This window comes from Phaseolus vulgaris, chromosome 6, assembly GCF_051622355.1.
Source record: "Phaseolus vulgaris cultivar YP4 chromosome 6, ASM5162235v1, whole genome shotgun sequence".
NCBI classification, from domain to species: domain Eukaryota; kingdom Viridiplantae; phylum Streptophyta; class Magnoliopsida; order Fabales; family Fabaceae; genus Phaseolus; species Phaseolus vulgaris.
Genome location: NC_143503.1, coordinates 15,895,879 through 15,923,140, shown reverse-complemented (window position 1 = coordinate 15,923,140; position 27,262 = coordinate 15,895,879). Strand labels below are relative to the sequence as shown.

General features: G+C 35.2%; 1 long non-coding RNA gene and 1 pseudogene across 2 annotated transcripts; one reads left to right on the top strand and one right to left on the bottom strand.

The window, feature by feature from the left end:
• Window positions 1-627: 627 nt before the first annotated feature.
• On the bottom strand, window positions 628-25,679 carry LOC137833344 (peroxidase RIP1-like; annotated as a pseudogene).
• On the top strand, window positions 7,171-10,274 carry LOC137833033 (uncharacterized). 2 transcript variants are annotated; one of them, XR_011084654.2, is made up of 4 exons: window positions 7,171-7,728; window positions 9,024-9,075; window positions 9,241-9,303; window positions 10,037-10,274. It is a non-coding gene; the product is annotated as an uncharacterized LOC137833033 (long non-coding RNA). The 2 variants fall into 2 exon arrangements; XR_011084653.2 differs by lacking the exon at window positions 9,024-9,075 and having other exon boundaries at window positions 7,191-7,728.
• Window positions 25,680-27,262: the final 1,583 nt, after the last annotated feature.

Below are 27,262 nucleotides of genomic sequence, written 5' to 3'. Positions count from 1 at the left end.
TTGCACGAAGGAAATATGCACTAATATGATAACTAAGTATTAGAGGTTGGCAAGAATGATAAATATTAAGAAAATTAACATACAAATACCAAAATATAAACTTAAAAGTCCAACTTTCCATTCTGATATCCTTTTTTCCACATATTTTCTTATAATCTGTTTTTTTTTCTTATCGATAATAACAAATAAATAAATTAAAACTTCTTCCAGAAAGAAAGAGTGGTAACCTTTATACAAATTAAATTAAAAAACATTCTTTGAAAAGATAAACTTTCTGAATGAACTGTTCGTACTAACTTATTGAAATCTGCAAGCAGCATCAAGATTCACATAAATATCCGAAAAATGATGAACAAAATTGTCATTTGAATACCGTGGCAGACCAACTAAGAGTTCGAGTCTTTCTATTAGAATCTTGCAAATTTTATTACACTTAGAATGGAACTATCTGTAACAAAAATCCTTTTTTACTTTTTAAAGTATGGAGATAATGAAGAGCATGCAGAATAATGACCCTAATTAAAACATGATGAGATGATTAATTCTGTAAACATATCTAAGGTAAATAGAATTGAAAAAAAGGAGAGTATGATAGCACATTAACCTCGAAAGTTAAAATTGGAAGGATTAGTTGACTCTTCTACAATTGACTCTGATCTCTCAAGCATTCCCAGTAAGAGGCTTCATGTTACCCCATCATGATTATGGAAGCTTTGAAATCTCTTGCAAAAGCAAAAGGATTACTGTTGTACAGCTTCACCAAAGAGTCACTTTCACTGCCATCTTTTTTGAAGAGCTCTTGATCAGAATGAAGGAGACCCTTTTGAGTTAGCAAACCAGTGTACTATGAAGTGTCAACTCTTGAGGGAGTGACACGATCCAACGGTGCCAGATTACTATCTCCACCACTTTTAGGGCATGTGCTCTGCAAAGAAGATGCAAAGTAGGGGTCTATGTTGGTGTCATTGTAGATCCTGTTCCTATAGGTAGCATTGTGCAAATCCAATGGCGTGTGCACCAGAAAGAGCTACGAGATCTTAAAGGTCAAGTCCATTCTTTCTTTTTATTACATTACCAATCTAATTCACTTTCTAGCTCTTTCATAATTTATTTGTTCCAAAAGGTGAGAATAGAATTAAGATCAGTATGACTAGTGTCGACACTCACAATGAAAACAGAATCACGAGCAGCAAGATATCTGCACATGATACCACAGGACGTTTGAAAGCTTTGTCAACCGCTGCTTTGATATCATCAACCACCTCCAAACCTCTAATAGAGCCATGTTTGGTAGTGTAGTCTTCTCCCCTAATTTGGGGTGTCATCCAGCAGAACTGATCCATCACAAATCCTATAATTTGAGCCATGCACATTACTTTTTTGAGGAACAGATAAGATAAAATTTAAGTTAATATAACAATGCAAGACTGTTTCAGGCCATGTTATTGTAACATTTAGGAAAGACATACACTTCAGTATTATTGAAAAGTGATTTTTACTCTCTTTGGAAAAGTAATGGGGTTTATTAGTGGACGTCAGTGTAACATCTAGTAAAGAATAATGATAATAGATGTTATCAAAACCTCTGTTAAAGGCACACACACTTTGTAGAGGTTATTTTTCAAACCTCTGGTAATGAGCCAAAGTAAAATATTAATCTCTTTTCTTTCACCTTCCTCTTGGGGTCTCTTTATTTTTAACCTAATGTGCAACTGTTAGACTGGGCCCATACACAAGCACAAGACCAAAAAGACAGCCCAACTGGATGAAGGACTTTATAATAGGATAGACTCATGTGTCCTTAGAAAATGTCTGCCATTTTATTATTAGTATGTTTTTATTATTGAAAGGTTTTTGTAAGGCCCATGGCCCTTTTTTACCCTTATAGGGGACTAAGCAATAGAAAAAAGAAGGCAGAGAAGTTTTTGGTAACCCTAGTTTTAGATTAACAGTAGCGAAGCCTAACAATTTGGTGCTTTCATTGCTCCTACCATGGCTCCCCAACCTCCATCAACAGATCTGAACGAGGCCTTAGCCAACATCCAAACAAATCTCACCAACATCCAAAGCCAACTGGCCGAACACACTAGCAGACAATCTACCTTAGAGGCTCAAAATGACCACCTTCACTCTACATTCACGTCCATCCTGGATCAGGTTGCTCTATTGACTCCAACGGAGGCTAAAATTCCACACATGAACCAGCAAAGTAGCCCTCATTCCAATCACTCAAACCAGCAACCACCCAACACCCCTTCCATACGACCACCCACACTCAACCTATCCTTCTTTGACGGTACAAATCCACTAGATTGGCTTTTTCAAGCGGACCAATATTTCTCCTTCTATCAAATACCGTTGGACCAACGCATTCCTATGGTGGGGTTTCATATGCAGGGAGACGCTCTCTCATGGTTTAAATGGCTGCACAATAACCACCTACTCACAGATTGGCACTCCTTCACAAGGGCTTTGGAGCTTCGTTTTGGCCCCTCCACCTATATCAATCATCAAGTGGAGTTGTTCAAACTCCAGCAAACCACGTCGGTCACTGAATACCAAGGCAGGTTTGAACGCTTATGCAATTGTGTGGTGGGTCTCACTCCTGAAACTATACTTAATTGTTTCATTTCTGGTCTGAATGTTGAAATCCGCAGAGAACTTACTATATTGAACCCATATTCTATTGCCCAAGCCATAGGTCTAGCTAAGCTTATTGAAGACAAACTCAGAGATTCTAAACCTAAACAAATTCGATTTCCAGCACCTACCTATCACCACCCTAACCCCACTCCCTCATTCGCTAACAGAACCAGCACACCCCCAGCCCATATGCCCATCAAACGTTTATCCTCCTCACAAATGCAAGAGAGACGAGCCCTAGGGTTATGCTACAACTGTGATGAAAAATTCTTCCCTGGCCATAAATGCACTTCCTCTCGATTTTTGCTCCTTTTAGATGACCCAGAACTCCTAGCTGAACCCAACGAGGAGATTTCCCCCAACACATGACCACGCCAACACTATTCACTTCCACCTTTCACCTCAAGCCATATCTGGTACTATTTCCCCAAAAACCCTCAAATTCACAGGTCTAATTCATCACCTCCCTGTTACTGTCCTCATTGACTCGGGAAGCTCCCACAACATTCTTCAACCACGTATTGCCCACCACTTAAACCTAGCCATATCCCCTAGCCCACCCCTTTCGGTAATGGTTGGAAATGGGGCGTTCATTAAGTGCCAGGGTATTTGTCCATTGGTGGACATATCCCTCCAGAACTCTACCTTCACTATTCCCTTTTACCTTCTTCCGATTGAAGGTGCGGATGTTGTTTTGGGCGTGGAATGGTTGAGCACGTTAGGGTCCATCCAAGCAGATTTCTCAATCCCCAGCATACAATTTACCCACAACAACCAACATATTACATTGCAAGCCCCCCACTCACCCAACCCATCAGCTACCACTTATCACCAATTTTGCCACTATCTATCCAATAACTCTATTGCCTCTTTACACCTTCTATCGGTGGACACCCAACACTGCCCCCATACAACCTTAGCCACTACCATTAATAATCCCACATCCCCGTTATCTCACCTACCCTCACCCATCCAATCCCTCCTTCAGGAATACCAAGGTATTTTTCAAAAACCAAGAGGGTTACCTCCACAGAGACCACATGACCACCATATTCCCCTTTTACCTCATACCCCACCAATCAAAGTGAAACCATACCGGTACCCACATCACCACAAGGAAGTTATTACAACACTGATATCAGAAATGCTGCAAGAGGGCATTATTCAACCTAGTACAAGCCCATTCTCCTCACCGGTGCTCTTAATAAAAAAAAAAGATGGAACATGGCGTTTCTGTGTGGATTACAGAGCCTTAAATGCAGCCACCATTCGTGACCACTTCCCCATTCCCACCATTGATGAACTGCTCGATGAGTTAGGCTCAGCTACTGTTTTTACTAAAATAGACCTACACTCAGGGTACCACCAAATACTGCTTCTCCCAGAAGACACTCACAAAACAGCGTTTCGCACTATAGATGGCCACTATGAATTCTTAGTGATGCCATTTGGTTTAACTAACGCTCCTTCTACTTTTCAGGCAGCCATGAATGATCTTCTCAGACCATACCTCCGCCGGTTTGTCTTAGTTTTTTTTGATGATATTTTGATTTATAGTCCAAGTTTGCAGGATCATATTGCTCACCTACAAACTATATTGGAAGTGCTACACACTCAGCAATTTTTTGCCAAGCTTTCAAAGTGCAGTTTCGCAACCGCGGAAGTTAGTTACTTGGGTCACATTATTTCTGCACAAGGAGTCCAACCAGACCCAGAGAAAGTCAAAGCCATACACGACTGGCCGCAGCCACGATCACTCACGGAATTACGGGGGTTCCTCGGCCTCACCGGATTTTACAGGAAATTCATAAAGCACTACGCCACTCTCGCCGCTCCTCTCACCGACTTATTACAACACCACAAATTTTCATGGACTGAGCTCGTGCAGCAAGCATTCGAAAAATTAAAATTACACATGAAGACAATGCCTACATTACACCTTCCAGATTTTAAGCTGCCATTTGTGGTCGAAACAGATGCCTCTGCAGTGGCCATAGGAGCCGTCCTCAGCCAATCTGGGCAACCATTAGCTTTTTTCAGCAAAAAGATGAATCCCAAGCTCCAAGCTTCCTCCGTATATGTCCGAGAGATGTATGCCATAACAGAGTCAGTAAAAAAATGGCGTCAATACCTCATAGGACAACATTTCAGAATCATAACAGATCAAAAGAGCCTAAACACCCTCCTCTCCCAAACCATTCAGACCCCAGAACAACAGAAATGGACTGCTAAATTGCAGGGATATGATTTTCAAATTATTTACCGACCTGGGAAGGAAAATGCTGTGGCTGATGCCCTTTCAAGGCAAGGTCATGATTCCTCTACCATACTGCTTGCAGTGTCGTCACCAATTCCGCAGCTTATTCAAGAACTCCAAACTTTTTTTGCCACCACAGAAGGTCAGGGAGTGGTCCAGGCGTGCACAAGCAGTCAACAACAGCCAAGCTTGTTCTCCACTAGCCACGGTTTACTGTTTTTTCACCATCAGATATTCGTGCCAGCATCATCTGATTTCCGCCAGCGCATTATGACAGAGTTCCATGCTTCCCCTTATGGCGGCCATTCCAGCATCAAACCAACTCTCAAGCGCATAGCCGCTTCATTCTATTGGCCGAAATGGACCAGAGACGTCCATCGTTTTGTCCAACAATGCTCCACATGCCAAAAAAATAAGTATATGCCAACCAAAACTCAGGGTTTACTGCAACCATTACCAATTCCCAAACAAGTATGGGAGGACATATCAATGGATTTTATTACTCACCTTCCAGTCTCATCCGGACACTCGGTCATTTGGATATTGTGCGACAGACTCACAAAATATGCGCATTTCATCGCTCTGCCCACACACTTCACGGCCCAGCAACTAGCCAAACGTTTCTCAGTAGAAATTTGTCGCCTCCACGGACTACCAAAAACCATTGTCTCAGATCGCGACCCCTTGTTTGTTAGCACTTTCTGGCAGCACCTGTTCAAAGCACAAGGAACAACGTTAAAATTTAGCTCGTCATACCATCCCCAAACGGACGGTCAAACAGAGGTATTGAACCGCGGCTTAGAGGCCTACCTGAGATGTTTTGTGGGAAACCAACCAAACAAGTGGTACAAATATCTTCACTTGGCAGAACTTTGGCATAATACAACGTACCACTCGGCTATTGGAACCTCCCCGTTCCATGCGTTGTACGGTCGACAACCACCCATAGTAGTTGATTTCTTAAGCGTCCCAAACGTTGGAACCTCCATCCACGAGACACTGTCGGCACACACCGTCATCCTCCACGACCTTAAGGAGCACTTGCGTCGCACACGCCAGCGCATGTGTGACCAAGCTAATCGCCACCGCACAGATCGTAGTTTCAAACCAGGAGAATGGGTGTGGGTACGACTCCAACCCTACCGGCAACACTCATTGGAACGGCGAACACACCAAAAGCTTGGCCCGCGTTATTCAGGCCCATACCAGATACTACGCCGCATCGGTGCCGTCGCATATGAGCTTCAACTGCCACCGTCGGCGCGGGTTCACCCGGTTTTTCACGTTTCGCTGCTCAGACCTTTCAAAGGACCTGTGGGAGAACACCAGGGTCTTTCTACCAAATCCAAGAACTTGGCACTTCCAACACCACTTAACTCATCTCCCAACCCAAATCAGAACGCTCTGAACTCACCGTATCAGGAACCCAATGACAACACGCCATGTGTTACACTCACAAATCACACCGACTTAGCTGGCATCGAGCCTCACGCTCACGCGCCCCACCAACAAGCCATCTCCACGCCTCATAATCACCTCAACACGCGTTCTGATAGAATCAACAACAGCGCGCCACGTGTCCCACTCACTGGTGACGCGGTTTTCCCACGCCTCGAGCCCCACACGCACCAACAAACCCTTCCCACGCCCATTAATGGGCTGAACGCGTTTCCTGACGGAGCCAACAAGAGTGTGCCGCGTGTCCCACTCACTGATGGTGCAGCTTCCCCACACCTCGAGCCGCGCGTCCCACTCACTGCTGGTGCAGCTTCCCCACACCTCGAGCCCAACGCTAGCACTCCACGCAATACAAACCCTAATTCTAAAGCACCTCAAACGGCGCCACCCCCTCAAAACCCTAAAACCCCAGCACCACTCCCTACAAACCCTAATGACTCAACAACCAATACCCAACCCAACTCACCCTTAATGGCCCATCCAATTCCTGCACCCCCGCGCCAGATTACATACACCTCACCCCATATCCAAACCCACGAGAACCCACAACAGCCCAACTAATTCCAAGATCCCACTTTGAGGACAAAGTGTCTAGTGGCGCGGATAGTAATGTTAGACTGGGCCCATACACAAGCACAAGACCAAAAAGACAGCCCAACTGGATGAAGGACTTTATAATAGGATAGACTCATGTGTCCTTAGAAAATGTCTGCCATTTTATTATTAGTATGTTTTTATTATTGAAAGGTTTTTGTAAGGCCCATGACCCTTTTTTACCCTTATATTATTATGTCAATCTAGGTGTTCAGTTTGATCCAACTGTAAGCATTATTTTCGTCTCCTGCAGCCCCATTCTCTTCTTTCCCTCTTTGTTTCACCTTCGATTTTCACTATCATCCTATAGAAACCATCTCTTTCTCCTCTTTCTCTTCTTCTTCATCTTCTTAATCTTTGTTTTTTAATTTTCTTTCCTTTATTTTTAGGTTCGGTTGAGTGTGGGAGCAAGAGAATGGGAAAGGTGTATCCGAAGGAGAAGACTCAGAGTGTTAAGGGGAGGAGGTGTTCACGAATCTCCGGGAACACGTACCTGAATTTGGCTCAGCTTCACTACTGCAATCCTTCAGGTTTGGCTTCCATTGCAGGAAATTGTTGCTGCATCGATCTCGGGAAGAAAAGAGTGGCAGTGTTGCATGCCAGTAAGAGTGTGAAGGGACACAACGAGAATGTGAGGGTTTTCGATAAGAGTCTTATGATGATATTGCTGGTGAATTTGGTTAGCTACGATGTTGGTTCGTCGAGCTCCCAAAACTCCACCTTTCGATGATTCCCGTTCAAAAATCAAACTCAAGTCTCTCCCCATGCAATTCCCCGTATGTTTCACAAGAATAAATTTTCTGAAGTTATCAATTTAATGAGTTTTCTATAACTGCGTATTTGCTTGACTTGTATCTGTTAATGTTCATGAGGGTTTTATTTGAGGAAAATTGGTTCGCATTTGTTTTACGGAATGAAACAAAGATTGTTATTATTTTTTTATGAGTTAATTAGAATAGTTATTATATGTTTGAAGGTTCACATTCTCCATTGATGAAGAACCAGTGTTAACGGGTTATGTTAGGGGATTGTTTTTTCTTTTTTGTTAATAATGGATTTTGGAAGATAATGTAGTTTATATTATAAATGGTTGTTGAAGTTTTCTCACTTATCTGGCCGTGGCTATGAGAAAACTATTACCATACTTGATAATGTCCATAAGGTCATATTATATGTTTGGTCATGCTGAACCTTGAATGTAATGATCTGGTCATTGAAATATTTCAGCATTTATTGAGATTTTTAGGGTTAGAGCTTGACAATATGTCTTTGCCTGTTTCTTCCTGACCTTGATCTTACAAGAAAATGAACAAATTTCCACAGATCTGCTTAGACCTCTGTTGGATAGTGTAGGAAATATCAGAAACTCAATTGAATACTGTGTCAAGTTGTAATTTCAAACAGATACTTTTCTATTTCAAGTCACAATTAATATTAATCTTTATATTTAAAAATGATGATTTTGGATCTTATAATTTTATAATTTGTGAATTTTTCCCGTGTTTTAATCTTCCAAGTTCGATAAAATGAGGGAAATTGAGAATTATAAAAAATGTGAAAAGCAAGATTATAATTGTAATGTATAGAAAGTAAATAAAAGTATATTATATAAAAGAATGGAAATAGAAGTCACGTGAGGTTTGGAAGATTGGAGTGGAAACGACGTTTCCCTTGAATTAGAAGCTAAGCCATCTTGGCTCTAACATAACATGTAGTTTCATGTATTTTTCATTTAGCCGGTGGTTTATGTAGTTATGGTCTCAAACTCATAGATTCCATGAATTGATAGTTTCTTTGATAATTGTTATGTGTTCTTCTGTCTCTCTCTCTAAACTCATATGCCTCCAACTGTTATTAAGGTCGTAAAAAAGGATGAGCCGTTCAAATACTTATAAGAATGCTTTTGTGGCTGTTCTACCCCATAAGAAAAACTTGTTGAAGATGAAAAAGAAGTTTGTATCTCTACCTTTATCATTTGTCACTCTTGAGTTAGGATAATATGGTTGTGGGTGAACTGTTTTGAACTAAATATTTTTTGTCTGGCTTAATTCTAATAAACTGTTATTACTAGGTCACTGTAAGTAAAGTTGAACTCCCCAGAAAAGCATCAAATTCCAAATCTAGTAAGAGTTAATGTTACTACCTACACCCTTTCATTTATATGTATTTATCAGGTTGTATTGTTATATCACTCCTTGCTGATGATAATCATTTTGTTAATCCAACGTCTTATCCTCACGGGATTAGCGATTGCATAATCCTGTTAACAATCACATTTTGGTTAACAGAAATTGCTTGAAGGTTTCAAAATGGGCTCTGGAATTGTTTGTCGGTGGTGCTGCAACACACAGGTATTGCTCCTTACAGTTGTATATTTGTATGTATTCTTTAAGAATTTGTATTTGTAATTTTCTTTTGATGTATTAAATACTCTACAGTTCAGTCCCTCCCAATTTGAGGTCCATGCACAATTTGCTTCTTTTTTGAAGTCATGAAAAGGAGAATTATAATAATTAAATAATTTCTTTATCAAGATGGGTTTTATGTTTTATTTAAAATCTAAGTCCTCTTTTCTTTGTTTGTTTTCAAATGGTTTAATTTTTTATTTTTTTTTATATCTAGGTGTCTTTGTTTTAAATTTTTTTCTTAAAAGATAATCCCTTTGAAAAATACTCTGTGATGTAAGGAAAGTTAATTTAAGATATATTTTTTGATTTGTTAATATTTAACTCTATTAAATTAAGGATTAAACTCTAGATGATTATTGTGTTGTAGAACAGTTATATTGTTTATTTTAATTGTAGGTATTTAGTATTTTTTTTCTTCTAAATATGAGACTAGATATATTTGAATAAAAAATGTCATTTGCTTTTTTTGTTTTTTTTTTAATTAATATTGTTGTTAGCTCTTTCTTTTTTATGATGCAGTTCTTCATTTTTTGGTATATAATTTCATTAATTAAAATTTAATAGATTTTGAATTGATTCCTTTGGTGTTGCCAAAAGAGAAATTGATAATCAGACTAATATTCTTGATCTAGCTTCAACTTTTGGTTTGTTCTTAAAAAGATTCATTGTCTTGTAGGCATTTCTTGAGCTGGGAGGATTATTAATTCTTTCAAACACAGGAGCTGCACTAGATGCATTTAAAATTGTGAGGGGTTAAGAGTTTATCATATGTTCTTTTTTTGGTTTGGAAATTTTATCTTTATGAATAGACTTTTAAAGTTTCATAATTTGTTATGATATAGATATTGTAATTGTGGTTGTAAGTTCTACATATCATCCATATGTGGTTTATTTGAATAAACTTCTCAAGTTTTTTGTTTTTATATTAACTTGTCCAATTTTATTTTATTTTATTTTTGCGTAAGGTAATCTTAGCTTATTAAAAATCCTATTGCATTTTTTCATTTTATTTTTTTCTCTTGTATAAAAAAATTTATCCAAACAAACCTTTTAGTAAAAACTATTTCCTTTCCTAGACTAATATTAATTGAGTGCAACTCCTTAGACACACAAATACACATACTTGTATTCATAGTTAAAAAAGAATATCAATGTAAAATAGGTTCCTTTTAGATATAAGTAAATCTTCATTAGCTAAAAAAGAAAACATTATTTAAATTTTTTTAAATGACAACTTTGTTTATTTTCATAAATTTTGTTTGATAAAAATTATCAATATAATAAATTTATTTATTTATAATAAGAATCAAACATAAATTTTTATGTTCATTATTCTAACACTTGTTACTAAATAAATCTTAATGAATAAGATGAATAATTTAGTAAGTAATATGTATTTCTTATATCAATATAATTATTTGGTATTAATACGAAATTATATCTATATAGTATTATGAAACCTTGAAAAGTAAATAATAAAAAAGTTGAAGGATAGTAATGTATTAATGTTAGGTGGTAGAAGAAGAACAAGGGTCTGAGAAAATCGTTGGACTATTCTGGTTTAACATTTTTACTATTTATCACCTACTTTTTTATATATACACCTCCTAGAAGTAGTGGGGGGTTTTCAAATTGATGGGAATAGCGGGGATTTTCAAACCGTCGGGAATAATGGGAGTTTCAAACCGTCGGAAATAGCGGGGGTTTTCAAACCATCGAGGATAGTGGAGGTTTTCAAACCGTCGGGAATAGCGGGGGTTTCAAAACCGTCGGAAAGTGATTATTTTTCTAGAGTTCATAGAAACTGTCGGTAATCACTTAGCAATGCTGGATCTTCTAAGGGAAAAACAAATTGCGGGTAACGCACTTAACAAGGGTTAAAACAGCTGGTAACACCAAATATAACCTCGTTAAAATTAATTTCTTTTTGTAGTGAACGTATGGAGTGTAAATATCCCCCACCCTTTGGAATTAATATTAACATGTCTTACATTCATGATTAGCAAACACACATTTATGTTGTTCGTATTTATACATAAATGTTGTTTTAGATGAAAAGAACATATCGTTCAAATCCCAGCTTTGATCAAACCACTTCAAAAACACCTTTAATTCCACCTAAATAAATTTTAGCAAAAAATATTCCAAACCTTTAATTCCCTACAAACATGTGGATCTGAAAACAATGTCTCATAAGCTACTAATTTAGGAGTTTTAGGTCTTTCATTATATACCACTACAGCTATAGAAGAGGTGAAGACAACTCGTTTCACAGATAGTGATTTTGCACATGATTTGAGAATATTAAGAGTTCCCATCACAGTTGGATCAATCAAGTCAGCCTGAAACAAGGAAAACAAGAGTTAGCAAGGGTCAGAGAAGTAATTTTTAAAGTTATTTTCTTTTTCTCTCAACCAAACAAAACAACCAATGATCAATTTAGAAAGTCAGCAAAAAGGTCATTTCCAATCAATACTACAAACATTTTAAAAACTTCAAGCATATCAAAAAAGCAATCTAGCTAAGTGATTTAAATCGTCTCTCAACCATATATATCTTAAATAAGAGGAGCAAGTAAAAGAATTTTTTGATAAATGAATTCTAAAATACAATTCCAACAGTGCATTGACATTTCTGATGGAAGCAACTTATACATAGCTTCACATAAAAATATGTTGTGATTTCCACTGTGCCTCCCAATTTTATTCCGGTGAAAGAAACTTCAACGAATTTGAAGTGACTTAAAATTGTATATTTTTTATGGTGGTTGATACTGAATAATAATTTTTTAATGTTAAACATTCATCTCTTGTACAAAATGTTCATCTTTAACACCTCTTGTACAAAATGTTCATCTTTAACACCTCTTGTCACATGTCACATTATCTCTCAAGTGAAATTTTTCAAGATTTCGGTTCTTCAAGTCAAAAAATCATTAACTAACACAATTTCTTTAAGTCAAGGAACCATTAAGTAATACAGTTCAAGATGCTATTACGTCACTAATGTCCTTGTTATTAGTTTTGTGTAGAGAGGGAACATCGTATCCTCAACTATACATTTTCTTCATTATAATTCCATAATACTAGTAGTTTAGACATAATAGGTGTTTATTCATGAAACTTAAATTTTAAGAAATAGATATTTAGAATATATAAATTATAATTGTTGGAGATCCCACATCGACTAGAGATTACAGCATTCCATAGTATATAAGTGGGTGAAAACCTCACCTCATAAGCCGGTTTTTTGGGATTGAGTTAGGTTTAAAGTCCATTTCTTAATGTGGTATTAGAGCTATTTTGAGTCTATCCTAGTGAGTGTTTGTTGGACATATCGTGTCACCTGCACCCATAATATGTTGTCGCATGCACGATCTATTACTCTCGTCATGAGGAGGTGTGTTGGAGATCCCACATCGACTAAATTTCATAGTATATAATTGGATGCAAGGTTGGATAAGAGTATCATTTGCAAGACACACACATGCTATCAGATCATTATTGGAGTATCTGCAATGCTTCATATTGTAAATTTTTTGTTGGAGATGTTTAACTTTCAACGTGAGAAAGTATAGAAAACCAATATGGATTAGTGATATGAACTAAGGATTATAGCATGCATGAAAGGATTACAACGTGTGCATGCAACTCATACTAACAAAGCAGGCATGAAAGTGCAAAAGCAGTAAAGATGCTCCCATATGTCGTTCACGAAATATGGCTCTTTGAACAACTGACTTGATGATTGGAAGTGCCTGGGCAAACCATGTTGTAAAAATCAAGACTGAGCTAATGAAAAATGCCAAAAATACTATTTGGAACCAAAACTAGAAAACTAGTGAATCACCTCCAATTACTGCACATCACTTTCATAAGCAATTACAAAGACACATAATCTGTTGGTTCCCTAAGAATTTGTGCATCAGAATTTTAGCAATTTAATCAAGGCAAATAACAAGACCTCTAATTGTTGTTTCAGTAGTTCTAAAATCTGAAAATTAAAATTGTGCCACTACGAACTATCAGCAGAGGTCAATCAACAATTTTTTTTCTTTAAAGCAATTTCTTAAACACATTATCTACTTCAAACCAAATTCAAGTGACATCAATCTATTTCAATCCTTCCATCAAATGCTTCAAATCACATATTTAAAATAATGCTAAATCAGCTACCACACATGTATGAATTGCACCAGAAAATTCATTCACCAAACATGAAAATCGGAAAACAAAAATTGCACAGTTCAATCATACCTATAATGCTTCAATTGAGTTATGCACTGGAACAACTTCATGCGCTCATTTAATCTTTCACCAATGCTCAATTATAATATATCATTATCATTTTATAGTTGCTTTCTCACAACATTATTTACTCTCGTACTAGGTATCACCTAATAATATAGCAAGGAAGTTAATTTAAATTGAATCATCACACAATATAAGATACATATACATATGGTAATCATATAACACTTGTACCGACCCGTCCTCGGGCGTTGACCAAAGTCAAACATACGGTGGAACCCACCAAGGGGCTCCAAGGAGGAAAGTTAGTGTGTTGACCACTTTGAGCATCGCCATGCATGGGCGTCGCCAGGTATGGGCGTCGCCAGGTGTGGGCCTTGGGCCCCGGGTGGCTTAAAGGCCATATTCCTAGTACCAGTAGGGAGTAACCTGACTCGTGAAGTACTCATGCATGAGGTGTAGGGGTAATCCCTAGGACAGATACGACCCGGGAGAGGGCCACGCCCCAGGGGTAATCCACGTGCATGGTATGAGAGGAAGGCTGATACACACCCAAGGCGAGTGACTAGAGGCTGGGGCGCATGAGTTAGCACTCAGGTAGTCACTCCTTGCGCCGGATGCACTTCGAGGAAGGAAGACTTACACGCTGGGATTTCCCTAAGTTGGGTTACAGCGTCGTAAGGCCTTCCACATGGAGTTGCGCTTAAGTCAGAGAAGTTCGTTAGAATACAGTTACATGCCTTTAGAACATCGCAGTTACGGTGTTCCGATACGGAGGTACATGGTGTTTTCTGCCTACTGACTTGGGCGTCGGAGTGCAAACGGCCGCTAGAGTGCCCTTTGTTCTTCTGTGTTTCATGTACTCACGGCAGTGCAGGGTGAAGATCTGGAGTCAAGAACGAGGGAGTCTTTGATACGCGAGTCGCAGCAACCAACTAACCACAATCTGGTCAACCGGCAGGAACAACACTAGCAATGCAACACACATACACAACAAATTACAACTCAATCACTTTCAACTAAGATGTAGAAATTTTTTAACCATATCTCAATGGAATATTGTAATTTTCTACATTTGATTAGTGTTTGTGCTATTGTGTAATTATTCAAGTGTCAACACATAGTTGCATGATCTCATATGTTTCAGAAACTCATGTACCACCACTAAGACTTAATGTTTAAGCAATAATAGTGTCACTTAAACATCATTTATTTCGAAAGAGAGAGAGTCATTGATAGTTTTAGTTTAGCAGTCAAATTAAAAAGATTTCAGTGTAGACTATCTATCGCAATGATAGACTCTCTAACACCAAGTTGACTCCTAACGAATTCAATAGTGAATATAGTGAAACAATGTTCAGAACCTATCTGCAAGCAATAAAAATTAGCAATAACAATAAAGTAAAGGGAATGGTTTATCCTAAGATTATAATCCTTTATCTCTCACACAGATGTCAAACTTAATCAATTAAATGTCAATCAAATTCAACCAAATCTTATTTGCAAAACAAGCATTTACTAATGTATTTAGTATCTCACTAGTTTCAAGTGTATACACTTGTCATATGTTTATCTTCTACCACTCAAACTAAGCGAACAAGTGATTGAGTAGAAGTAAAGGAACTAACCAAGAAATCTAATTAAATAAAAGAGTTGAATTCTAAAAAAGCGTTCAAAAACAATTCCTTTGACAAAAACTTTATAAAAAATAAATTATAATGTGCTACAGAAAATTGAAGAACAAAACTCTATTTAACAGAAATTCAATGAGAAATCACAAGTGAATCAATTCAAAAGGTTTTAGTCTTTCATATGGAGGCAAAAGAAAAAAAGAAAAATACAAAAAGGAAATAAAACTAAGGTTAGAGTGTGTTGTGCGGCTATGGAACGTGATGCCCAAAAATGTGACCCTAACGTTCCTTTTATAATCCTATTTTCTTTGCTCAAAATCGAAATCAGAATCTGCCTTAGGATATTGTCTTACAATTACTAAGTTTTTCCTTTCTCTGTTTCAAATTATCAAGCAAATATCTTATTTCCAGATCAATTCCATATTTGATTTTCGCTTTCTCTTTCAAATATTTTTTTTTCAAACTTTGTTCAGATTTGTGCATTCATTATAATTAAACATAGTGTTGTTGCGAGAGATATTTGAAAAAGATTTTCTCTTGAACAATATCTTTGAATGATATTTGTTCTATTTTTTTGTGCTTAACAAGGGATTTTCAATTTCAGAAATTCAACAGAATATCCCTGCTGAAGATTTGATCCCAATTCTTTTTCTGAGATATTTTCATATTTAATTCTCTAATTCTTTATTTCAGATTTTGTTTCCCGTTTTCATTCGAAGAAGCAACTTGGAATTTTGTGTGAGTAGACTGCAGTTCTATCAGATCATCTGGTTAGACATTTCCATGAGAAAAATTAGATCGTCTACTGCGACTAAAACACAAGATTAACATAAATAACAGTTGAGACCAAAATAATTCCAATTAGATGAATCTCAATTAAAATACTAGATTTAGTCATGATTAAAGTCTAAAAATGTATTATTAAAGCTTTAAAGTGTGAATGAAATTACTCTCATCATTCATCCTAGTCTTTCTCTCTTTGTAAGAAATAACATGGCAAAGTTCAAGAAGAAGAGGGTGAATTGAGCTTTGAAAAGTTTTCACAGATTTAGAAATTTTACTTTTTTTGAAAAACTCACTTCACTGAATCAGCATATTAAAAGTTTCAGGGTTAACCATTTAACATATTGATCTACTAAGATTATAACAAACAACGAATTAAGGCAAGAATTAAAAGATCAAGAAAGAGAGAAAGACATGATAATTTTATAATGGTTCACTTTTTATCAAAAGCTACATCCAGTTGCTTAGCTACACCATATATGCTCACACTTTACATTCCAATAACACATTACTAGAGGATCAAGAACCAAATTCTTGCATCCTACAAGAACTGGTTCACTACAATTCTGCAAAACCCTATTACAAAACCTACACTGAACACCTTATTTAGCCAAACAACTTACAATCTACCCAAAAAAACATAATACAGGAAAAATATCACCTAATTCAGCTCATTACATTTAAACCAAAAATTAAATCAGGTGAACTCTTCTTGAACACAAGAACACAACTCTCAATCTCATGATTATAATCTTTGAAAAAGTTCTTTCTCTAAAAAAAATCAAAATTTCATTCAATTCTAAAATGTTTTCAGAATGAAAGTTATATAGAAGTATCTATTACGTTTAACAAATTAAAACTTCAAAATAATATGTTGATTTCAGTTATTAGTGAAATACACAGATTGAATTATAGTTTCAACATGTTAAAACAAACTGATAAATCCTTTTGAGAGAATAAATGATTTCAATCTATTAGAAAATCAGTTGAACAAATTGAAATCACTTTACCAAAACTACTTAAAGTTCTAACTAATTTTAATTTATTAACTCGACAATTTAACCTATTAAAGTACTTATTGTAGTTCAAAAGAACTTCAGCTAAGAACAGTTAACAAATTTAACTACCATTTTAACTAGTTAAAATTTCTTTACCAAAATAAGTTATAACCACTTTTTTTAGTAACATATAAAATATCACTTTAACATCAAGAAGAAATAATACAAATAGATGACACACACAAAAAAAAAACAAAGTTTTCTTTTCTTCATGAAGGTTGGATTCAACAAATACAATTTAGCACAAGCTTCAGCTCCAACACTCTTAAAGCTACAAACTATTACCTAAGTTGCACACCCTATCACTTGAGCAATAATGAGTGATACATGTAATCGTGACTTATCTCTTGGATGTTTCTTCAGTGGTATGTCATCACTTGATTGATATTAGATCAGAAAGCTCAATAGATAACAAAACATACATTTTTTATACAAAACTTCTTTGTTGAACATATTATAGGTTTTACAAGCTTTACAACATACGAGATGAATTCTTGCTTTTGAATTACTCACAATATCACACAAAATCACCATTGGAAAATAATTCTTTAACTACAATTTAAAGTGCATTATAACAACGATTCTATAACCATTATTGATTAAATCGTTGTTGAAAATTGAGAATTTTTACGACAGCTCAAACCATTGTCATTTATATTACCTACAATTATTATTCTTTTGTAAATTATTATTGTATATGCAACCTGCAGTGACAATTCATAGTGAGAATCATTGTTGTATATGTGATACAAATTTAAAGTTGATGACAAATGCAATATGTGAAAGTAATAATAGAGTTGTAACGACGTTTACAAAAGAGATGAATGAAGAAATGCGCTCAAAGTACAAATTGGAGATACGACAACTATTTTAAATGCAACTTTCATATTAAAGTTAATAAGTTTTCTAAAATATCATTGGTCAAACATCAACAATAATGTTTAGAAACATCGTTATTTGTGGGTGTTTCTCATATTAGGTTCTTCCATTTTACGCTAGTTAATTAATGCATTATCATAATATGTCTAATTTCCCAATTTATTATTATCCCTATATAATTAATTTTCTATTGAGTAAATCTAATAATTAACTTCATTTACATTTGAGGTAGTGTGCTTACTATCAACTATTTCTTCTTTTTTTTTTTCTCTTTTTAAAATCCTATCCACTTAGTAACAATCTCCAAATATCAAACTTTACACTAACATAATCTCTCATTTATGAAACACCTCAAGAAAAAAAAAGTTGAAATCTTAGTACGAAACAAACTACTTATCAAAATCATGGATATGATCAACCAAATCTGATCCTTACTTTACTACCTCCTTAGTATTGTATTACCTTCTTAGTATTATATTCTAACAACACAATAGAATCCTAATTATTCTCTAAACATAGAAAGAATTTAGAGAAAATAAAATTTTGGAGAGATCTAATAAAAATAAAGAATAAATATATATAACTTATTTATGAAAAAAAATATTATTTATTTATCTAACATTTATCTTTAATAAACCTTAGGTATAACATAATTTATATATAAGAGAAAATTTTAAAATTATGAATAATAGTTAATAGTTTCTCTATTTAATATTTTTTATCATAAAATATTTAATAATTTTTTATGAAAAAATATTTTATAATTTTGTTTTGTAAAAACTATTTAAAATTTTTATAATAAAAAACTTATCCAAACCAGAAAATCATAGAGTTTGAAAGATATTTTCAAATCCAGAAAATATATCTGGACACTACAATTTAGAATACGAAATTATATTTCGAATTGTAGAATTTGAAAGGTATTTTCTGAATTCAAAAATACCTTGTGAACTGTACAATTCAAAATATAATTTTATATTTCGAATTGTAGAGTTCTGTACCGCCCTGGTAGTCGGAAGTGATGACGTGGCATCGAGCTATTATATAGGCGTGTTGAACGGGACACCTGGCTGGCAGAAGGGAAGGAAGTCGGGAGGCTCGTGTAGTCGACAGTCATTAAGTTGGCGTGCTCCGATCTCTAGCATACCTAAACCGGCGGTCACCGGGTTTGAGATGAAGTCGCCAGATGTGAACCCAGGCGACCAAGTGATTAGAGATCGCCGAAACAGGGACATCGCCGAAGATGAAGTCAGATAGTTATTTCCCAGCTGGCTAGAGGATGAGCTCGGGAGACAGCTTACCTGAACATACACGGTGAAGCAAGTAAAGTAGATCGTGAAGGCGGCCGGCGAGACCACAGGGAAGGTGTATACGAAGGTACCCGATCTCGCCACTTAGAAGAGATCACGCTCCAAGGCAGCTATGCACTGAGTTGTGTCATGCATGAGTAACTTAGCCGAAAAACCTGAAGAGTAAGAAGTGGCGCCCAAGTCAAGGATGCTCCAGATGGTGACACGTGTACAGCTGGATGCGAGCCACGTGTCCAAATGTGTAACTGTCTGGAGAGAGAAAGTGCGCAGGTATATAAGAGATTCTAACGAACTTCTGAGGTACGCACGTTCAGATTACTTCTTTACGCTTGCGAGTTTTGAGTACGCTGAGAGAGAATTTTGCACGGTTCCTTAGAGTTCTTGAGTTTTCTCTTAGTAATTGGTGGTTCAGTCGCTGACTTGGGTGTAGGAGCGTGATCGGCTGCAGCGACGCCGTTCTGTCTTTTGCAGGTTCTTGAGGTGGATCGCGGCGAAGGACGGAGGCTAACACGGCGCAGAAGTCGATCTAGATTTGACGAGGCAAGGCTCCAGCGTCTCGGTCAACAGGCAGGATCAAGTTCGAAAGATTTTTTAGATTTATATTTTGAATTGTAAAGTTCGGAAGATATTTTTAAATCCATAAAATACCTTCTAAACATAAGTCAACAATTGTTTTATATAGGCTGAGAGAAGTGGTCATTGTGAATTTGTTTTTTTACTGTTGAGGAAATTCAACTTTTTTGGATGTTCTTTTGCATATGACGAGCTTGTTTAAGTAGGATTCATTAAATGTAATCCATGAACCATTAAATGCTCCATTATTCTTTTATATAAAATTTTCAGGATGTGCTTATCACTTCTTCTTGGATAATGTGTCTTTATTTGTTTTTTCTAATCATGTGGTATGAAGCAGATAGTCTTTCCAAAGTTTTCAATGTTTAGTATTAAGGAATTTTAGAAGAAAAACAACTTTAGTCCGAACTCCAAGAGATCTTGATGTTTTAGCTTGCATCTTTAATGGATCCCTTTGGCAAACAGAAGTCACAGACATTCCTAAAACATAAAATAAGCATGTATATTTTTATGAGGTATGATGTTAACTTACTTCTATGGGCTTATCATATGAACGTATTTATGATATGTCAGATGAAAAATTAGATTGCAAAGTGTTGTATTATCTATAAGACGAAACAATTGTGTCTTACATGATTTGTTGTTTAAACAAATCGTCTTACAAACGAAGTGTGACCATGTTTTACACTTAACTATTTTCAACACTTAATCAAAATCCTAGGGTGTTGTAATTTGACCCTAACAATGATTTCATTACAACTTAACCCACATACACGTGTCACAATATGCAAGAACCCTCATAGCTTCTTACCAACCGATATCTTAGTGTGCGACTTATACTAGTAGTGAAGCAATGAGATTTATGTTACATTGTAAGTTGATTTACTTAATACACCAAATAATCGAGGATTGACATATCATCCTAGATTTGTGACCTTACATTTTTACATATATACATATATATCATTTAAATAATACTTGGTCATAACATCAGTCAATTCTCACAAACTATCTACCTGCAAGCGTTAAAGAAAGACATGTAAAATATACTCATAATTTCATCACAACAATTTAAAAATATGAATATAAAAATATTTAAAAAAAAATAAACCAATATTTAACAGAGTTTTCACATCAGATATCATGCTCTCTTCATTATATTGCATCACTATTTAAAGATCAACTAATAAAACATAAATCATTCCACATCAACAGTTAAACATAATAAGTTATACAAAGTTTCACTCATCCAATCAAGCTCAAAGAAAGCTAAGGTGATAAGTTACAACAAAACCCACTTATTTAGTGCCTCAAATTTGTTGGGTGGTTGAGGAAGTCGCTTAGTAGATTTATATAGAAAATTATGAGTTCTGCAAAGTTCTGAAGTCCTCAAACATCTCAAATTGGCACTTTAATCTACAATAAAATTAACACATTTGACATAAATTTCAATATAGCATAACAACCTAAACTCAAGTGAAAAGTAAACAACAGCAAAACAGTTACCACTAAGACCATATTAAAACCAAAACATTTTACTAGAAACATTGTCATCCAACATCAAATTTTCCAGGTTGAAGAATCAAGTTCACAAAAAAATAGTCATTCCCAAATTAATAACGCAATATTATAATTCATATACAAATTCAACTCCCAACCTAATATTAATATCAACAAATCTTCAACTTTCATCAACATTACAAATTTAATTGAAATAAAACTAAGTAAATTAACTCTCCTCGCACTTACTTGCTCAAACTAGACAACATCAACTACCTAAAACATGACTTCGAAATTCATATTAAGAAAATCAAATTTAACAAGACCAAACTCAATTATACAATCCTAAATAAAACAATTAGATATCAAGATGAACCTATCACACCTAAAATAATTTGTTATATAATACAATCTAACATTCATCAAAATTTCTTCCAAACTCAAATGTTCTACACATCTTCCAAAGTTCAAGCTCAACTAAAGGATAAAATTTCAATAATCATTCACCAACGTAAACATTTACCTCTAACTCATTTTGAAAAGCAAGTAATAATAGTTTCCCTTACCTGAAAATCTAGTTACTCCCAAACAACAACAGTACTTGATTGACATAGGAACCTCCAACCTTTCCATAAAAAAACCTTGATAATCAAATTGAAGATATGATCGTGGTCTATACTAGTAGAGATTCATCTTTTCCTATCAGACTACACATGCAAGCACACAACCTAGGGATGAAAACCACTATTCTTGAAAATAATTCGAGGGAAAGAGGGTCGAAAAGAAACTTACTCTAAAAAAATTTATGATCATATACCTTCTCTTCTCTAGTAGCTCCACTTTGGTAGGTTTGGATCTTGAAAAGAATGAACGATTAACTTAGAAATCTAGAGAGAAGGAACAAGAAAATAGTTTTAGATAGATACTGGTTTTAAAGAAGATCAACTTAGAAATCTAGAGAGAAGGAACAAGAAAATAGTTTTAGATAGATACTGGTTTTAAAGAAGTGAAGTTTGAATTGTTAACTTTTCCATTTATGAGCTTTTCCATTTAAACAACCCAAGCTTCATCTCACTTTAATTATTTATAATCTTTGACAAATTATCTCAGCTTTTACATAAAATTTTACTTTAAAATAAATATTTCTAACAAAAATAAACTCATTGAATTTTTTTAATATTTGGAGTCTTCAAAATAGTTTTATTAGTTTTGTTGATCAAGGATAATTTCATCATTTTATTAAAATTGACTTAATTAGTTTTTATAGATTTTTAAAAATATTATTAACTATACTAAAAATATTTATGACTTAAGAATTAAGTGTTATTATTTTATCTTATTATTGAGATATTTAAATAAAAAAATAATTATTTTATTATTTCTTAAATTATGATGAAAAACAATTAAAATGTAATGTGTGTGTAGCCTAAACCTTAAACAAACCCTAGGGTCTTGATTAAATATTGAAAACACCCAGGTTCAAACATGATCATGCATTGTCTATAAGACTTTAAATGCTCAGCAACAGATCATGAAAAATGCAAGTATTGTATCCAATAGATGAAACATTAAAAAAATTCTCTTGCGTCTCATAAGACGTACATAAGATAAGATGAGCATATGATACATATACTAAGCTAACATCATATTACTTAAATACATATATTTGTTTATTTTATGTTATACGAAAATTATTGTTGTCTCCATTTGACAAAGCCCTTATATGATCATACCATACGCTTATAGGATTAGACGATACATACAAATAACATTGTACCGTGTGAATATGTGTGTGTGTGGAGGGGGGGATGAGTGTGTGATTGTGTATATGTGTGTGCAGGAAATATTCACTGCCTTCATCTGCCATTAAAGGTAAAAGCTAAAGTCAACATCAAATGATCTCTTGGGAAAACAGTTAAAGTTGTCTTCTTCACCAACTTCCTAACACAAAGAACATTTCAACTCTTACCTAGATATCTGTCACGTACGATGTCGACTTTTATTGTGAATTAGTGCAAAAGGCTATGCTACCTTGGGAGATGAGCATTGCCAGCTATCAAAGACATTATGTAAAGATGAAGTGCATTAAATGCAATGAGTATATTCAAGCTCGACAGACAAAGAAAAGTCATCAGAAGAATTGAAGTTGTTCAACGACTATAAAAAGTCTTTCAATAACTATCTTCTTCCAGTGCCTATATAAAACCTACCATCAAGAAGAAGAATGTTGAAAATTAATATTGCACTATACGAGCATTATGTCTAGATGTTGAGCAATCTTCAAAGCTCCATAAAAGATGATGAGAATCAAGTAAAGGAGGATTTTATTAATGAAGGAAGAGGCCATTCACCATCACACTTGAAGTTCTTCCTTCTAGTCTTCTCAAAATTAAAAGAAGACATAAAATAAAGAGAGGCCCAAGCCCAAAGCCCAAGCCCAAGCCCAAGCCCAAGTCCATCCTATAAAGGGCAAGGCCAAGTATTAAATAATAAAGAATATTGTTGAAGGTGCTTAGAGGGAAACATTAGAAACCTCTATTGTTAAAGCATCTTTTAGTCTTTAGTTAGGAGTCTTAGGGGGGGTGTGTTAGTAGATAGCTGTAGGAGTAAATAAGGAGGTGCCAAAATGAGAGAAGGGATCACACCTTCCTCATGCATTGTTTTAGGCGCCAATTCTAGAAGCTTTTTAGGAGGGAGTTTTTGAATTTGTGTAGCTTACATTTCAGCACCTTAGGTTATAAATAGAGGTGCTCTCTTTGTAAATTTCAGATTTGAATTTATCTAAAGAAACTATACTCAAAATTGGAGTGAGCATTAGAGAGCTTTTGAGCCTTCTTCTCTAGTCTTATCTTGAAGGATCATGGTTTCCTCAAGTGGCGGCTTGCACACTCATCTAGGAGCATCCATACTTCTAGTGGCGTGATCATCCAACCTTTCTTCCATCTTCATGAGCATTCTCTTCTCCTTCCTTTCTTCTCTTGTTAATTTCCTTGTCTTAGCTTGTTTCCTAGTTGTTTTGGTTCAGCAATTTTAGCTTGTTAATGTGTAGCTATGGTTCATTTGTGTTCTTGGCTGTTCTTCATCTTTTCTTCTTCAATTCCAGCATTTTGATTCGGTACCTTACTGTTTTGTTTTGTTAATTAGTATTTTTGCCTTTCCTCCATCTCTTTTGGTTTAATTTGACAATATGTGGAACATCCAAATGAGTTTGGGATTTGGTACTAGTTTTTGGTGAGTTCTTGTCTTAGAACATTGATCCAACTCTAAGAAAAGTGCCTAAATAATGTCCAGATCAAGGTGATTCCTAAGAATGTCAAGAATCATTCTCTATATGGCTAGTGGAATCACATCAAAAGAGATCCAGGAACTTAGAGCAAAGAAAATGCCATATCCATGGATCAGAATAGGTCATTAGAAGAACACTAAAAGTGTTCACTCAGTCACCTAAAAGAGTGAACATCCAATTTGTATTTGTCGAAATACATAACACCTTCCTAGAGTGTAAGAAAATCTGAACTAGGACAGAAAACCTAAACCTTGTATTCATTGTCAAACACAATCTGATGGATTTGTGTCTTCTTCTTTGCGGTTTTTGAGTGAATTTGCGGAAGCTCCATGGATTGATGGTGGAACAAGGATCTCACGTAGAGAGCTGGACTCCTTGAAGGTGCATGCTAAGTATGAAGAGTGAGTTGTGAGGCCATCTCACTTGGAGGATGACGGTTGGAAGATTAAGAGCCTATTCCTAAGAGGTTTTAGGCAAAGAGTGAGAATGGCACAAAATTGGCAGCATTTCACTAATGAATTAATCTTTTGAAAACATGAGGTAGGCTCCTCCTTTTATAGCTAAGGAGGACCAGAAATGACAAGACAAATTGGTGGGAAATTCAAAACCTAATGAGTTGAAAGTTGGTGCCTAATGGTAGCTCACATGACAAGTGTGACAAGGTGTGTCTCATGTGATGCCATTAGGTCTAAATGACCAGCCTTAGTTAGATTAGGTGTTTCTAGAAACCCTAATCTAACTTAGGTTGGTTTTTAGAAGCCAATATTCAACCTAATTACAATTTTTAAACAATTTTACAAAGAAAATTCCTATGCTACTTTGACAAGAATTTAAAGACTATGCTACGCTTGATTTTGGACCTCTTGGAACATGTAGAGGTAAGTTTCTCTGCCATCAGTAGTAGTGTTCCAATCCTCATCAAGCCTCTTAGCCATGACCCTTGTAGTTGGCCCAATATGTCTTGATGTTTGGCTCTCCTTTGGGTTGGTGTTTAGCCCTCTTCCATCACAATCCTCCCTAGTGATTAGACCCAATGATATATTGATCATTTAAACACTTAACCTTCAAACCTTAGACCAGAGTGGTTGTTTGGCAAAAAAATACTCAGAGGAGTAGCTTGGTAAGGATTACTTTGTCGAGCCAAGAATGACTTGGGAAAGAGTACTCTTTCACGGAGTCAACCAAGAGTAGCTAAAAGCCTAAAGAATACTCATTGAGTTAGAAGTGGGTGGTTGGATTCAACAATACTCTATTAAGCCGGGAGTGGTTGGAGTAAAGAATACACATTAAGCTAAGATTGGCTAGGACCAAGAATACTCATTAAGAAAGGAGTGACTAGAATTAAGAATACTCAAGTGGTTAGCTAGAGTGGCTATGATCCCTAAGAATACTTTAATATACTTTGCAGCAACAGTCTACCAAGTTGAACTTGACTTGTTGGTCAAAAACTATATGTAGTCTATTATGACAAACAAACCCATATAAATTGTTATGTGTATTTTCTCTTCCTTATCTCCCTCACTTTGCATGTTATTATCATCTTCACTAACTCAAGAAGAAGATTTACTATGAGAGTATTTTTTTTATCAAAACTTATCTTAACTAAGTATTTAATTTGTACTTGTGGCATTTGACCAGACGCAAAAATCATGATTTGATCACTTGTGAATCATTAATCAAGTGATTTATAATAGTTTCTTAATTTGTGTTTGTCTTGACCTCTTAAATCAAGAAGTTGAGTTTAAAATAAGTTTTCAAATATATTTATCTAACTAAGTATGTTATGAAGTTTTGATGGTGCATCTTCCTTTTTTTCATAAAACGTAACTTGTTGAGAAAATATTTATCAAGAACAATTTTCATTAAGTCAGTCTATTCCAATAAAAAAGTTCAATTCAAACTTGTGCTTGTGTAAGTTCATTAGAGACACAATTAGACCATGCTTGCAAAAATTATTTTAGAAATTAACTAAATCACAATTCAATTAACTAAATCATCATTCTTATAATATATATATATATATATATATATATAATATGTATATAATATATATATATATAAATATAAGGGTTAACTAATAATTTAAATAATCAACATAACATGATATATTAACATATTAGTCACACATCACATTCTCCTTTTGGAGAACATTACAATAAATTTCACACCAATCACTTATATCTAAGATGACAAGAATTATCAACTGTATCTTTAATTATTTAAAGTAACTTTTCACATTCAATGTTTTCCGAAAGACTCATACTAAGCATGTTCCACTTGTTAGAAAAGATGGCTTTAAACTAGAGGGGGTGAATTGTTTAAAGAGGTTTTCGCAATCTTTTCAAAGCTAGAATGAACTTATTTCAGAAACCAATTGATTCAGCAATTCAGTTAGCCAAAACAGCAAGCAAAACTGTAATACCAGGAAAAACAATCGGTTGTTTCTTCGAAACAATCGGTTGTTTATACAAGCAAACAACAAATAAACTGAATTTAAAGAGTTAAGGATAGAGAGATTGTACACAGTTGTTTATACTGGTTCACTCCAAACTAGAGCTACATCCAGTCTTCTCAGAAACCCTGAGGATATCCACTAAGCAATCACCACTTGATCACTTACACCACAACCAAG